Source organism: Ctenopharyngodon idella, chromosome 18 (assembly GCF_019924925.1).
Source record: "Ctenopharyngodon idella isolate HZGC_01 chromosome 18, HZGC01, whole genome shotgun sequence".
Taxonomy (NCBI): domain Eukaryota; kingdom Metazoa; phylum Chordata; class Actinopteri; order Cypriniformes; family Xenocyprididae; genus Ctenopharyngodon; species Ctenopharyngodon idella.
In genome coordinates, this window is record NC_067237.1 from 17,491,867 (window position 1) to 17,508,616 (window position 16,750).

The 16,750-nt window shown below is 38.8% G+C and overlaps 1 protein-coding gene across 4 annotated transcripts in view; it reads right to left on the minus strand.

Moving 5' to 3' along the window:
• The window catches only part of b3gat1a (beta-1,3-glucuronyltransferase 1 (glucuronosyltransferase P) a), an 84,052-nt gene extending 67,628 nt beyond the window's left edge, over nt 1-16,424 (minus strand). For 2 of the 4 annotated variants that reach the window (XM_051869938.1, XM_051869936.1), the window contains exon 1: nt 15,904-16,424. The gene's annotated coding sequence lies outside the window, so the exon portion shown is untranslated. Of the gene's footprint in view, nt 1-15,597; nt 15,814-15,903 lie in introns of those variants that run through there. The other 2 variants (XM_051869941.1, XM_051869937.1) reach the window with 2 other exon arrangements.
• Nucleotides 16,425-16,750: the final 326 nt, after the last annotated feature.

Consider the following 16,750-nt stretch of genomic DNA (forward strand, 5'->3'; position numbering starts at 1 on the left):
GTGTTATTAGACATTTAACAGATGTTTTTAATGTAAAGCATCTCACAAACGATAAGAATGCAAATAATAGTTGCAATAGAATCTTTTTTGTGAAAGGGAATCAGGACAGACTTGATCCCGTATCACCCACATGTTCACAGTGATGACCTGTTAAGGGAATTATAATTAACCTAGAAATGTCTCCATAAATATACAGTATATACAGTGTATTTCTGTCCTGCCATTTTATTTTCAGTTTGTATTGTTCGAGGGCTCTTGCTCTTCTCTCTTGCCTCATTATAACAGCTGGATCCAATAAACGTATATCTAGACAGCGTCTAATGAAAGTCAGGGGGACATGTTGATGAAGAGGAAGATCTGTTTCCTCGGCTCTCACTGACACGCAGGTTTTTGATTAAAAGCTCCGCTGCAGACTCACTGTCTCAGGAGACGCAGTGATACTCTGCGAAGCATCTGGCTCTGCTGGCTCAATTCGCACCAGAACTCACACAGCAGGAGAGTCGAAGAGCAATTTACGCTCATTTTACATTGAGAATAAAGAGATCTTGACAAAATAATGAGCAAATAAATCCTGTGGGCTAAACGAAAAAAGCACCACCAAATGACAGCTATAAAAAAAGATGTTTGTTCTTTGTTTTACCAGGCGAAGTAAAACAACTCATTTCAAAAAAAGGACATCATTATGTTTAGATTGTGCTGCTCTATACGGATGGTGAACTGGTACAAATACAGTATGATGTCTGATGCCTCCCATCCTGCATGTGTTCAGCACGACAAACCACGCATGGCCGTTGCCTTGGGAACAAATCAGTATTGCCAGTCAGCAGCGCTATGCCAAGGTCTCGCCTCGGATCAGTGTGTCCTGCTCGCCCTTGCCTGGGATCTTGTCAGAGCCGGCATTGGCAGGCAGAGCACTCTCGGATCAAAATCTCATAGGCTCCGGGCCCCAGAAGAGCTGATGTGAATTGGCTTGAGTTTGTTTTTCGCACAGAGCTGTACCTCGCTTTTATTGCGCTAGCTTCATGCTGTCTTCGGCCTGATTGACCTTCTCAATAAGACTTCAGATGTCTTTGTTCAGCGTGTTTAAACTTATCAGGCTGGAGGAGCAAGAGAGCTAATTAACTAGACAGAAAGAACTGACCCTTCGCTAAACTCCAACCCCTTTGGTTACTGTTGCTCAGATGAGCTTTATAAAACTTCCCACAAGAAAGAAACCATCAAATTATTATAGTGTAGTAAAAGAACTTATAAAGTGGTAGAAATTGAATGTATGTTATTCGTACGTGGGCTGAAATAAAGTGTGATATTGTGAAGCAGTTTTGGCAGTAGCATGATTAAAAACTGTGAAGATAGCTTACTTTGGCTAAAACTATCCAAATAGATATAAGATTGTTTTGGTAAGTATTTGCGATTGTATTAGAGAAGAAACAATTGAAAACAAACTCCAATATCTTCAGCTTTCTGTGGAAGACATACAGATTTATATTTTCTTTTATTACAAAATAATAATGGGTCATTCTGTGTCAAATCAACCAAATTTTGGCTCAAATTTGGCTCAACTTCCCCAGCTCAAATTTTTGATTTTGTTAATATTTTTTCTGTACAAAGACAGACATAAATAGTGATGAAAGCCAAAATATTAAATGTCACAGATGTATATTTACTGAGTAATCCACTATTTTGTAGAGGGGGGTCAAAATGACAATTTTCACCTGAGATTTGGAGCCAAATTAGAGGGGTGTAAAAATGACTTTAGAAAGACGGCAGCATCGTTATTTTATTTTTACTTAACAGATTAATTTATTAATTCCCTTAACAGATTGGTAGGTCTTTTAGTAAAATCTGTTGACTTTAGCAATCTTTGTTTCATTATATGCCAACTGTGACAGTTCAAAAATGGCAAAAAGCACTGTTTTTTGCCTCAAGTTTGCATGCCTGTAACTCAAGAAGTATTAAAGATATCTTAATATCCGTTTAGATTCTGGTTCTTAACAAACTTTCCTTTTAGATTCTTCATTTTAAAGGCCCTCGATGGTTCAATTCCAGAGATATGGAGATCTTAATGCGGCTCCATGAGTAAATTGGTAAATTGTACACATTTTCAGTGGTCAAAAACCAAATGTGGCTCACTTTGCATACAGCTGATACTTTTTTTTCCTTTAAAGAGGAATATCTGAAAAATAAAGAATGTTGAAACTAGAAATGTATCTCGCGTTTTTCTATCAGCTCAGTTGCATAGAACATAACTGTCTGAATGCCATAAATATTCCTTTTTCAAAGTTTGCATGTCTGTAACTCTAAAAGTACTCAAGATATCTTAATATCCTTCTAGATTCTCATTCTTAATAAACTTTCCTTTAAAAACCTTCATTTTCAAGGCCCTATATAGTTCAGTCCTATAGATATGGAGATCTCAAAGCAGTTCCATGTTCAAATTGTTGAATTTTACCCATTTTCAGTGATCAAAAACCAAAGTTGGTTCACTTTGCACACAGCTGATAATTATTGCATTTAAAGAGGAATGTCTGAAGAATAAATACTGTTTAATCTAGAAATGAATCTTGTTTCCCTTTATCAAAAGAATTGCATAAAACATAACATAAAATATTTAACCCATTTTTAGGTTAAATATGAACAAACCCAACCATTGGTTTAATTTTTAAATTAAAATTTTAAACCTAATGGTTGGGTTTGTCCATATTTGTCCCAAACATGGGTTTAAACAGCATTTTTTAGAGTATATTTTTTATTTTGAATATTATTTATATATGTATTTTCTTCCTCTTTTATATATTTTTTTAAATATAATATCCACAAAGGTACCATATTTTGAGAATGACCCAACTGTGGTTTGTAAATCATGTTTCACATATGTCTCCTCTGTGAAACGTGTTTCCTTACAATCTGCAATCAGTTTTGTACCAACTGGTTCAACCATGTGCTGAGTTACAGAAAGCCAGAGGAAATCATAAGTACACATTTTTATCTCACAAGAGTGATATCAGGCCTAATCTGCAGGATACAAATTTAGTCTGTTCATTTGGACTAAAGCTGCACACGGTCTGAATGCGACACTCAGCATTAAGATTACATATGGCCTCCTGGAAGCCATGTTACACTTTCTCAAATGAATCGCCTGTAGAGTGTGTATAGTACAGATGGAGCACTTTAATTGGCCATTGTTTTGACAGTCTCTCTCACTGAGTTAGGCTGATGAGGACAACTCTGTGTGCAAAAACGCCTCCTCTGGAGGACCGTGTGGTCCACAGGGACACGGGACACAGACTGAATCATTCTGAAAAATGCCCTGTCCCATTGCACGATGCTGAATTAGCAGCAGACTTGTGCATCTTGCGTTGACCTGCTCACATGTGTTTAAAATCCACCCAAAAATGTTTTCTTTAGCTTTGTAGTATTGAGTGGTGTAAATGATTGTAAATGAGAATGTATTGCTTGCACCATTAGTCTTTTCTCTCACATCTCTGTCTAGCGGTCGCCTAAGAGGTGATGATTCACCCCACCGATCAATTACACACTCTCTAATGGCTGCCTGTTCCACACAATCCACGCCAGTAATGTCCACTGCACCGATGCTTATCTAAAGGATAAAACAGCCCTGTCTGATAAGGTGAAGGTCAGTTATAAAACAGCCATGGTTTTCAAGATTTAATGCAACTCCAAAATATCACAAGGCCACCTTTTAAATGAAGAACCAAGGTTGAAACATAAAACTACTTTTATTTGCTACTGAACCACACAAATAACACTTGTTTCTAAATTTCATTTAGTTTCACCAAATAAAGTCAGATTAATTGGAACCTGTTGGTTCCAATAAAGAATAAACATGGCTGTTTCTTGCAATACATGCACTTGAATGTCTCTTGAAACTGCCTTTACTGGTTTATGTAAGTTTTCAATAGAAATGTGTATATTTAAATAACAGGAGAATTCTGTCAATAAATTACTATTGTACTTACTGTACTTTCCTTCATTCTGTGACGGAAATAAATGACATCAATGACATTTTTAAAAAAAGACCTTTTCCTTTGTCCGTATCCCAAATACACACAATAATGATATATGTTTATTATATTTAATAATCATTTCACATTTTTTTGTATAATTTGACAAAATGCACTGCTAAATTTTTTTGTTTAGATTATAAAAGTCTTAAAGGATTTTCATACTTTAATGGAAAGTCTTGATCTGGGACAAGAGTAAAATAAAATATAAAATTGTCTTATTTTTAAGTAAAAAATATGAAGTTTTTATATAAAATACAAGTAGCAAAAATAAATAATGAAGGCATGGTAAAAAGTTGTAGAACGTTTCAATGTGATCTTTATATAACAACAATAATCTGTTATTTTTAATGAAAAACAGCCTCTGGGACATTAAAGTGCTTGAAGTTGAAGAAACACCCTTATCATCAGGACATACAAATGAGAAAAGAAAATGTGTAATGCTCATTTTATAGCTTACCATTCATGAATATTCATCTACAGCAGTGCAGGTTACGGGTAGCAAAGGTGATATGGGAAAATCAGTAAAGTCAATGTTGTAAAAGCTTAGTTAACGTGTGCCATATATGACACATCACTCTCAGAACTAAGAACCTCCAGAGTGAAACAGCTCTTATATAATTTGCTAATGCGGCAATGGGTCAAATGACCAACATCACTCATAATGACTGAAGTAACCTGAATAATCTAAGCTATTGATTCTACAGTGAATGAGACATGCAATTTCATACTACTGTCTGGCGTGTTGAATAAGAACTACCTTTGCTCATATTATTTGGATCCTTCTGTCTTCTCGATTAATCTGGTTACTTGTAATTGTTTAGATGATTCTGACAATGGCTCGTTTGATTATGAATTCTAAAACATTCTTGCACCCTCTGCATTATTGAAAAAAAAAAAGATTTTTATAGCTCAAGCCCCTTCCCCCCCACGAGAAAACACCGCTAATGTGTTAATCCAAAATCCGAGCTACTTTTTGACTCTCAGTCACCCAGTAGTCTAAAATGAGTCATGCTTCCTGTCTCAGCCTACCATCCAGCCCTGATTATCCTCTTAAAGTGCCCCTATTGAAGGCAGGGAGGTTTAATTGGCTATGCAAATAGTTGGCACACCAGACTCATTACCTACGAGGATCGCAGTAGGCTCACGATGGGAGGATGACTAAGAAACAAATTGGCATTTTCAAGCCTCACAAGCTTTTTCTCCCTAAATACAAAGACTCTAGATAGACTGTGGTGGGAGAAAAAGAAAATCAGCCATTCTCTTTGTTGCTAGAAGAAGTGCTGGGTCCTTGTTTTGTAATTCCCTCTAGTCAGAGTCGGGTTTTGTAGCTCATTTAGAATGACTGCAGTGGTGTAAAAAGCATCGGACCAGCACGGGGTGCGCAGGGAATCCCCATGCGAACTCAAACGCTCACTGTCTTTAACATCGAACATTAGCATGTCAATAACAGCACAGTATGCTACCAAAGACATAGGGGGATTAGTTTAGTACAACGTGAGATTGTCGATAAACCAGGCGCTTTTACCTCAGAATTCCCACTGACATGTTTTCACTGTGGACAAATCGATTGGTTTTCTGTTTATCTCATTTAGCATTTATGGAACAATTGAACAGCGTCAAAGCCCCATCATTAAACCACATGAAGCCTTTCAGTCAACAAATTCCATCAAATAATTTTGTAAAACCATCAACTGGTCTTGGCCAACTTTGGTCAAACTGTCCAGCTGACAAAACGACATGTTCACATGTGGTCAAAAGATTATTGTTTGATTTGATGCATAAAAAAATGTTTGTTTAAAAGCAGCGCTTTGTTTTCAAATCCCTTCATTCTCCAGCAATAGTGGCTCTCTTCTTGGGAGAGAAAATGACCACCAGCTGCTCAATCCTCCTTTGTAAACATAATTTGTGCAACTGATGGACCTTAATGGGATTTCTCCAACATTCATTAAGCTGCAATAGCCATTTCAAAAGCACATGTGTCCTGCATACCAGCACTAGACACTAGACACCAAGAAAAGTCAGATGAAAGAGGGCAAGTAGAGTTGAGCAAATCAGAAAAGAATCGTAGCATTAGGAAGTCTTGAACTCACATCTCACTTTGTGTGTATAAAATCAATAGCCAGCTGTGGAGATGTTGTTGCCTTGAAGCTGAAGTTGTTTTAAAGTCTTGAGTTTAACCTTTGCAATAATGGAAAAGAGAGAATATACCGGAATATTTAGTCATATCGTAGTTTGGTCTGTATTGTATAAAGATTTTATAGACCTCATGCCACACTAGTATCCTCATCATCTTTGCTGACATTACAAAGCAGAGACGCATAGTAACTGTTGCTATGCATTCCAGGTCAGTGAATATTTTGGTGGTGGCACCCTTTTACAAGGCAGATAAACACACAGACAGATAGACAGATAGACAGATAGATAGATAGATAGATAGATAGATAGATAGATAGATAGATGGATGGATGGATGGATGGATGGATATGCCACTAATGCCGCTACTAACCAATCAGAATAAAATATTCCAGAGAGCCATGTAATAAACACATAGTCTCTCCAGTGTGTGAAATACCAAGCCAAAGACGAAAATAGTCCTCTGTAAATAAATCTTAGTAGCATATTAAATTGCCATTTGAAAGGTAAATGAAAGTGGCCAGTGGCATGTCTCCCAGTTTCAGAGATTCACTGCGCTTTTAGAGTCAAATTCTAGTGAGTTTGGCTCAAATCTGCACAAAGTGTGAGCTGCTGCAAACCCTCTAGCTCACAAAGATGTCTGTACACATCACTAATGTTGTAAATTTCACCATGATCACCGTGATGTGTAACCCATGATAATGGTTCTGCACAATATTTCTTTCATGACAGCTCTCGGAGTGTTTGGCATGGTAATGAATATGACAGTGTTGATATGTTTGGTCTTGGCGGAATAGATCTGCTACGCTGCTGCTGCTGCAGAGGAGCAGTGGGGACTTGCTACTGCCAATACATACATGACACGCTGCTGTGAGCAAATAAGACATGCTGCTGCTGTACAATAGAGTGTACATGAATTACCCGTAGCAGATCTATACAGGTGGAGCTGGGGAAGGTGGAGGGTTCCTGAAAGCGTGCTACAACTGCTACAGCAAATGCTGACCAAGTATTTGAAGGCTGAGCAGCGAGCTCATTGGCTACTGATACAGCAGGAACCAATCAGCTGTGCTAGAGAATGATGTGATTGCAAGCAGATTGAGTTAAGGACTTATCAGTCTGCGCTATCTAGAGTTTCATGACAGAACTTTGTATTTGCTCATTCAAAAGTGCCATTAAATTCAGTTTCACTTTAATGCTCATGTTGCTAGTTTATACGTTTTATTAAAAACAGCTCTGTGATTAATTCTCTGTAAGTGTACGTACCACAGCAGTTCAGAATTGAAATGTCTGGTGTGTGGCGTTAAGAGGTTACAAATCGCATTTGAAAATGATGTACCACACTAAACCCTACCCTAAACCTAACTGACAAACAAAAGCAAACATGAGATAAAAACACAAGGCAACCATGCAATTTTAGCTTGCTCTGACCTCTTTTATTGTACTCCGCATCGCAAGTACCAGGTGAGCTACAGAGCAAATTAACTACATCAGAAAAGCTATATGGAGCTGGTTATGTGATCCAAACACCAAAATGCATTATTTTACAAATCATGCTATGGTAAAAGTTGTTGAGGTCATAGTATTGTGAAAGGAACACGTGGAAATAAGTCTTTGTTAATCAACAATCTGCGCACATAATTTGTGTGAAAAGGAATAAAAGTTGTTGGAGTTTTACTGTCTCTAGTGTTCATTTCAGATGGAAACCGCAGTGAATTGTATGTATATATGCTTTTGGAGTTTTGCAAAAAATTTAAGTAGAGGCATGGTTTTCCAATTAGCCTATATTTGAAATTACAGTGACCACAACCGGATCTTTTTTGGCAAGCAGATATAGAGCTTGAATTAACCTGCATTAAAGAGCGATTTGCCCATGGGTTATTCATAATGTATAGAGTATCCATTTTTTTTTTTTTTTTAACATATTCACATTTGAGTAGCTCAAATGGTAATTGATTCCCTACCTCAAAGTGAAAGAGCATGATTTAATTCAAGGCTAAGGAGGCTGAGGTTGACTAAATCCATTTTTAACCTGATATTTAAAGCCCAAGGCAAGAATAAAGTGTCGTCTTATTGATGAGCAATGTTCAAACGCTGGTTTAATATCTTGTTAGTCGTTAACATACTAAATACTATCTGGTTTCATCAGTTTTTCTGTCAGATACATGCAAGGTCCGTTACAGGTCACGAGTCCTGCTCAGTGAAAACAAAACCCAGAGGCAGCTGAAAGCAGCACAGTGTCGCATCAGCATGCCTGTTGACGTTGATGTGATCTGCAATGTACTAGCCAGATTATCACACAAAAGATGAGCAGTAATTCCTAACAGAATGCTTGACAGCACACAATAGCTTTTAAGAGGCTATCTGTAACTACTTTAACTAGCAGGTCATTAGAGGAACTACTATAACAAGCAACTTGATGACAAACACAAAACCTCTTTCTGCAGTTCAAGTGGTGCTGCTGCACAGTTATGAATACTGTTTTAAAAGGCTGATTTGTCGCATTGTTATATAGTTAAATTTTACAGAGATGAGAAAATAAAGCAAATGTTGATTAGCAAGCATTACTGATGGCACTCGTAAGACCATGATTAATCAAACCAATGCAATTTTTTTTGAATAATATTATTTTAAATTAGTACTAAGTCAATTACATCTCACAATGATAATTAGAAAAATATTTAATCCGGAAAACATTTTAATCAAATGAAATATTTAGTGACTCTAATACTATTATTATTACTAATTAAACATAATTACATGCAATACAAGTCATATTGTAAGAGGCTAACCAAATGAATGTGACAAACAACTACATGTACATGCTGGCAAAATGGGCTTTCAATAAATCGTGGCTGCCTATACAGTAGAAAGGTTTTTTTTTTTTTTTTTTTAATCTGTGCTAACTGACTAGAGAAAACAGTTGTTTTTGTCTTCCCTTTTGCCAAATAGGTAGGAAAACTTCAACACCCATAATGCACTGGGCATGTTGCCATCCAAGGCCACTCCCACCAGTCTGCTATGGATACACTTACCAGAGTCAAATACCGCCGTGCTTTAGTAGGAAATACTTCTTAGCAAACTTTTAGTCATAATGGTGTTGACTTATCCAGCGCATTTTAGGCAGTGGATAAAGGCTGCAAAGAATCGTAACTATTATGGAGAGAACACCGCGAACGAAAATCTGAAAAAACTCAAACTGGTCAACCACGAAAATACACTGAAAATACATACACTGTCAGTTCTGCCCAACCGCCTGAAGCAAAACTCCGTCGCGTACAGGTAAGAAAGCTGTTGCCATAGTGTTCCATTTTTAATGCTGTTTAAATAGAAGACATAGTGTGATACAATTTTCAGTGATAAGCCTACCCTTACAATGTTCTGTTAATAACCCTCTGTCAATCCCACTGTCTGTGGGACAGTCTGAATTCCCCAAACAGAAGCCAAATCATTAAAGCCAGACACTCTGTTGTGTCAATCCTGTTTCATACTGTAAGAAGGACATTATTGAAGACTAATTAAATGTGAATGCACTTGGTGTCCAGAGATGAGACGGTCATGGTCACTTTATGGTGAATCCACAGGATTAGAAAATCTGATTGGTCTCAGATATTTCACAGTGCTCGTATCGTGAGCGCAGCAGCTGCTGTTGAGGGACTGGGGGCTGATGCCAGACGGCATCGCACAGGTGGGGAGGGGCTCTATGTATTACTGCTGTTCCAGAGGACAGGCACGGAGGACAGATACTTAGCTGAATTAGATTTACTAAAGGGAGACTTTATTGTTTTTAAAGGTCATTTGCTTATTATCCCCTCATGGCTCTTGCTGCTCCTTTTGCATTCTCATCAAGTACGCTGTAAAGTACACAGTGTCTTGATAGACATTTATATGGTTCAGACTTTTCAGCAGTAAGAGAATGAGAAGAGACAGGATTTGGACTCTGAACATTTCCCCACTCAGTGAAAGACAGCAAGTTCATGCAAGAACATGATCTGTATGAACTGCTCCCGACTAGTGCTGCATTCCAGACAGCTCGGAATTGGAATTTTTGGAAATAACGTCTGGAACACCACTCAAAGTCGGACATTCGATCTGTGAACTCGGGGTACATCGATCAACCCCAACCTCAGCGAGACGCGTCATTTGACGTCACTTCAAAGATGTGGACAAGTCCTACATCCAATGAGCATAAACGTTAAAACAAACTTAAACATTAGACATTGAGTTTATGTAATAATACCTTTGTTTTTGCTTTTCGTCAGCTGTTTTTAAAGAGATTTTATGTTGTTTTGCCATAATTGACACAAAAACACAAAATGCTCTCATTGTGTCGTGGCAACATCATGTGGACAATGTGACGTCTGATTGCCTGGAACTCACTGAGGTCTGAAGTGGGATATTTAATTTGGGATATTCCCACATCCAACCTTGTCTTGAACGCAGCATAAGGGCATGTTTACACGAAAACGATATACTAAAAACTGAAAAGTTTTTCCTTTGTGTTTTTCGCGTACAGACAGCAACGTTGTCAAAACGATCCCAGTTCACACGGATCCGCGAAAACAATAAAAAACACTGTATTCTGCTGCCAGGCCAGTAGTTGGCGATGTCACTTTGTAAAGAAACACTATGCGCCTATAGACTGAACACATAATACGCATGTGCACGACGTCACCGTTTTAACAAATTCATGTTTTTTAGACAATAACAGTATCATTTTCAAAAACTTGCACTTTAAATCCTGTTTTAAAAAAATGTATGTTTTCAGGCCCCCAAAATGTCTTTGTTTTGTAAATGAACAGCCAAAACGCATAAAAAGTTTTCTGTTTTAGTTGAAAATGGAGTCATGTAAACACTAACAGCCCCTAATTTTGCCTTTTCTTGGTAAGCATAGTTTGGTGAAATGTTTTCCAGCTGGAGCTGCGCTGACTGCAGAATTAGCAAAAAATACATAAATAAATAAAACTTTGCATTTAAGTGGAAATACTCAAATTGGAAAAGAAATTACATTTAGTTTTCTAAATCTCTATGGCTATCTTTTTTTCTGCAGAGCACAAAAGATATTTTGAAAAATGTCTCGGTGCTTTTTGTCCATATAATGAAAGTCAGTTGGGCTGTATCAAAGATATACAAAGACGGTGCACTCATATTGCTTATGAATGGGAGAAAGCGCAACACGCAATATGGAATAAATCCAGCCTTCTAAATAAAAGAGCCAATTACTGACTGATAAAGTCATCATGTCAGTGCAGCTACCTTTAAAAGATCTGGTTGCAATAGTCAGTGTTCTGAGATGCGCGCTTTGGGCTGCATACACACATTGGCAGATAAGCTTTTTTAACACTATTTGAGCAACATTTATGAGACAGTTGGTGTCAGAGTTCATTGGTGATTTCAAATATGAAATTTAATCATAAGCTTGGTGAACAAATTTGGAGAATTTGATGTATCCCCATTCAAAGATATAGGAGCTGTACTTGCATGACTAAAAATTACTTGCCTTAAAGGGAAGGTTTGGAATGGTATGAAGGAGAGTAAATGATGTCAGAATGCTCATTTTTTGGGTCAGTGATCGCTTCAACACAAGCAATGGTAGACTATTAAAATAAAATACATGTTGCTTTTGTTATGTCTCTTGCCTCCAAAACTGAATAGCCCATTTGCTTTTGTCAAACACATGTGAAGCGTGTGGGAACAGTGTGGTCCTGGACCTCTGCCACCCATGTGCTTCAGAAAGGAGTCGAGAATGCATGTCAGTCATCTTATGATGGCGGTCAGTGAAGTGTACCTTCTCCTCACAAGCATATCAGGACTCGGCATAATAGGATTGTGCTGTTTTTGTACAGCTGCCAGACATCATTAAGAAAAGTTGAGCCACATAAGGTATGAATGAATGAAGTTGTTTGGCACGTGGAGGGTGGGTGGCCACGTGAGACCCCGCTGAGGAAATATGGCCTGGCATCCTCACTTTAGCTTCTTAGCCCTTCTGCCACTATGAGCCGAGCTCTTCCGGGGGTAACAGCTGCTGTCCCTGGGGGTGTTATGGTTCTGTAATGGGAGTGTGTTTGTGTGTGTGTCTACGACTGCACAACTAAAGTGGGCCAGAGATGGCAGCCAAACACAAGCTCAAAGCCCCGCGGTGCCGAATTCAAGAAGGCAGAATAACAGCCCAGCCTGAGGCCTGGCAATCTGTTTTCCTGCCTTTTCCTCTCTTCCTCTTTTCTTATTCTGTTTCTCAGCTGTTCATTAGCCGTCCATTGAGAAAGAGCTATGGGTGTTAGCGCTCCACTCCGGGCACCGCGAGCTGAACTGGCCATAGCGGTGTGTAACTCTCTGTAGCAGCGCCGTCGATGAATGAATAATGCAGCCATGGTAGAGTCACTCAGGGAACAATTGTGCTGGTTAATATTCATGGCATGGAGATTCAGATGGTGTTGTGAATCGCTTTACAGTCTTTCAAGAGCTTAGGCTCCCCTAACAAACTAACCTAGCCTGTGTGAAAACAGTGTGGATTCTCCTCTGAAAGAAAGCGAAATGGGACATAACATTGCAGGTTGAATCAGAGTGCTTGTCTGCTACGTGAACAAATTGTTCACATGTTAGCGAGAGAGGCTTAGTGTGTGAAGTTGTATGAGTGTGTGCACGAGTGTGTGTGTGTGTGTGTGAGGGAGGGCAAGAGTGCCTGCAGCAAGCGGCCGTGGATAGTGTGCTTTCAAATGCCAACGTCAGAACTGTTTTCAGCCGAAACGCTGTAAATTTTACCCACAGGACTTCAGAATATTTTTGAAATCTGCTTAATCTAGAATTCCCTGCAACCGCACTGATTTATCTGAGGAGTCGAATGATATTGTTGGCTTGTGTTCTTTGCTTCTGTCCCCTCGGTCCTCTCGAGCGCTTCATGATCACAGGAGTTATGGCAGGTCATTCAGGGCTTTTATAGCTTACTGTGCTGAATATATAGTATGAATATTCTGTTTGTGAGTCTTTAGTATTGTCGAAGGTGAAATAAAGCCATCAGTGCTATGTGCTGACACCACAAATCAGAGCGCAGGCTAAAAATGTTTGAGTGGGTTGAGAGCTCTCATGAGAGAGAAGTTCACCAGGTACCATAGCGTATTATATATAGGCCTGGTTTCACAGACAGGGCTTAGATTAAGCCAGGATTAGGGCTTAGTTCAATTAGGACACTTAAGTAGCTTTTATAAACATGCCTTAGAAAAAACATTACTGGTGTGCATCTTGAGACAAAACAATGGCACTGACATATTTTAAGATAATATCAGTGCAATTTGCTTTCGGTTAAAAGAGCTCAAACATGCATTGTCTGTGAGACCGGGGGAAAATTTAATACAATATTTAATATCATTAATTCATTATCTGTTTTCACTTTGCTTATATTATATATTGCATAGGTACTGTTTTAAGCTACTGTTGTTGGTAAATTAGTCTCGTGAAATAATGGCAATAGTTATTTAATTCTGGTTAGCATTAATGTAATAGAGACTGTGGATATAATATGATGAAACAGAAGGATAAAAACAACAATCACTGCAAATCACTGGTCTTTCCAATCAGGTGTGACGACTGATTTTTACGATCCAATCAATTCCCAATTCAATAAAATCAAGTTCTGCCCTGTTTCTCCCATTGAAAATCCTGTTTCACTAGGGAATACATCATATTAGGGAAGTGAAATGAGTTGCGAATGCCTTTTCATGTTGACTGTGATGTTCATAACAATAAAGGACAGGACATCATTACCTTCTAAGTTTGTAGTTCTTTATTTTAGTTTGAGATAACCAAGGTATGTGACAAATAAGATTAATTTTGACGCATTTCCCTTGTTTGTTCTCATCTCACAGTTGTTAAAGGATAAGTTCACTTCAGAATTAAAATTTACCCCCGTGTCATCCGAGATGTTGATGTCTTTCTTTCTTCAGTCAAAAAGAAATTAAGGTTTTTGAGGAAAACATTCCAAGAATTTTCCCCATATAGTGGACTTCAGTGGCTACTAACAGTTTGAATGTCCAAGTTTAAATGCAGCTTTGAAGGGCTCTACACGATCCCAGACAAGGAATAAGGGTCTTATCTAGTGAAACAGTCGGTCATTTTCTAAAAAAAAAAAAGAAAAATTTATATACTTTTTAACCACAAATGCTTGTCTTGCACTAGCGCTGCAATGCGCATTACGTAATCATGTTGGAAAGGTCATGTGTGACGTAGGCAGAAGTACCGAGCAAGTGTTTACAAGCAAACATGCAAAGACAAAACAACGATGTCGGACGATTTTGAAGTTGGAGGAGAAAATAAGATGGAGTTTTTCACCCTACCACGATACTTCCGCCTCACGTGTGACCTTTCCAACATGATTGCGTAATGCGTGGCGAATCGCAGAGCAGTGCAAGATGAGCATTTGTGGTGAAAAAGTAAATAAATTTTATTTTTTTTTAGAAAATGTCTGATTGTTTCACTAGACAAGACACTTATTCCTCGTCTGGGATCGTGTAGAGCTCTTTGAAGCTGCACTAAAACTACAATTTAGACCTTCAACCTGTTGGTAGCCACTGAAGTCCACTGTATGGAGAAAAATCCTGGAATGTTTTCCTCAAAAACCATAATTTCTTTTCGACTGAAGAAAGAAAGACATAAACATCTTGGATGACATGGGGGTGAGTAAATTATCAGGACATTTTAATTCTGAAGTGAACTAATCCTTTAATTGTTTGCCTCTCAGAAGTCACAGCAGGCTCATTTAAGCTAAACTTGCCCTATGTGTTCAAATGCCAGTTCCTTGACTCCATCCCAGACACAGCCTCATAGAGATGTACTTTCCGATAACATCACAACACATCTCTACTAATGGTTTCATGGTGCTGCCCTGGAGCAGCACCGCTCCTGCTCTTATGTAATGATTTACATATTTAGCTATGGTTGTTATTGCTTCAGCAGCTGGCAGAGTTGGGTAAAACACAATAAAAGAGAGCGTTGATGGCACCAGAGATTTTTTTTTTGAAAGCTTTCATAGTCTAATTAGCATCACACTTTTGCTAAGCACCGGCCGCGGTTGTTTTTTCAGCATGCGGGGTTGTTTTGACACTGGGTCAGGTGGGGGGAGGGGCCCTAAACTAAGCTGTTAATGACTGAACACTAATACCCAGGTGTAGATTAAGACTAGCAGTGCTGCGTAGCCTTAGCTCTGAACTGGAATTAGTGTTGACACTTCTTTTGTTATGATACATGTGCGGTTATCATTGCAGTGCAGATATGAAATGCATATTAAACTGCCACTTGTTTTATCTAAATGCAACCGAATATAAAATGAACTGTAGACTAAATATGGTGGTGAGTTTCAAAATATGTTAAAATTACTACATTTTAAGTCTATGCTGCATTACTGTCAAGAGATCCAACAGAAGCAGAACGAATACATGCATTGACTCACGAATATATATAAACACGACTGTTTCCCAAGGTTCCCAGCTGGTGACTGAATCTTTCTAGCCGACACCACAGTGCTCTTTGAGCTCTGTACGGATTATGAGTGATTCTCTTCTTCAGGCTTGCCTCAGGTCTCTGTCACAAGCTCATCTCCGTGTATATCTTAGCATATGCATGGCTTATTCTCCAGGGCTCATCCACGCAGCCATCTCTCAGTCGTGAGGGAGAAACAGCAGTCTCAGCTTCTCGTCACCGCAGAATATTTGTGCCTCTTTGTATTTGTGCTTTAGACAAAGAAGGTTTGTCTTACCTTACGTAGACGCTGCTATTTCCACCACATGCTGCTGCATGCTTCATTCATTAAAAAATCCCTCCATCTCTCACTCTTCGTCTTTGTGTGTCTCTCTTGATTTCTTTTTCTCCTCTTCTCTTCTTTGTTTTTGGTCAGAGCATCCCTGTCTTTGTCTGCGATGTGGCTTCTGGATCAAAGTGGAAACACAGGCTGTAATTAGGAGCCTTGGGGACGAATCTGCCGGTAGATCTCCCCCGTTTTCCTCTCTTCCCTGTCAGACGTGCTCTCACTCAAGCCCACAATCTGAGAGAGAGAGAGGGATGTGGACAAGACCCCGCAGTAATGGTGTGGTAATTTGCTTGGTGGTTGTTCTCCGTCTCTCTCCCCCTGATTTCTCTGTCTTCATTCAGCGTGGCCGGTCTTGGCTCAGTCGGGCTGTCAGAACACATGGAGACACATCTGTGAATGTGTTTATGTGGCTCTAACGTAGCCTCTTCGGCGAAGCAGAGACCCCCTCCTTGCTCAAGATGTGCTCACTAATGGCATGTACCATTATGGCTCAGAGCAGGGTGGGCTGTGAGGGAAGGAGGGGAGAGGAAGAGCATAAGGGGAAAAAAGAGGTTTGGTAGACGGATTGATTGGATGTTAGTGGTGCTGTGCATGTGTGCTTGTACATTTATTGTTGTACATTTCCTCTTGTCATTGTACATTAGTCAAAGCAGAGCATTCTGCTGTACTTTACTTTATACATAAAGATTGTCACTACTGTTCTTTGAATTAATACCAGTAGTGAAATTTGAAATATGTCAGATAATAATAGTGATAAATTGCGCCATATTAATGAAAATTGTGTCATTATTTACTC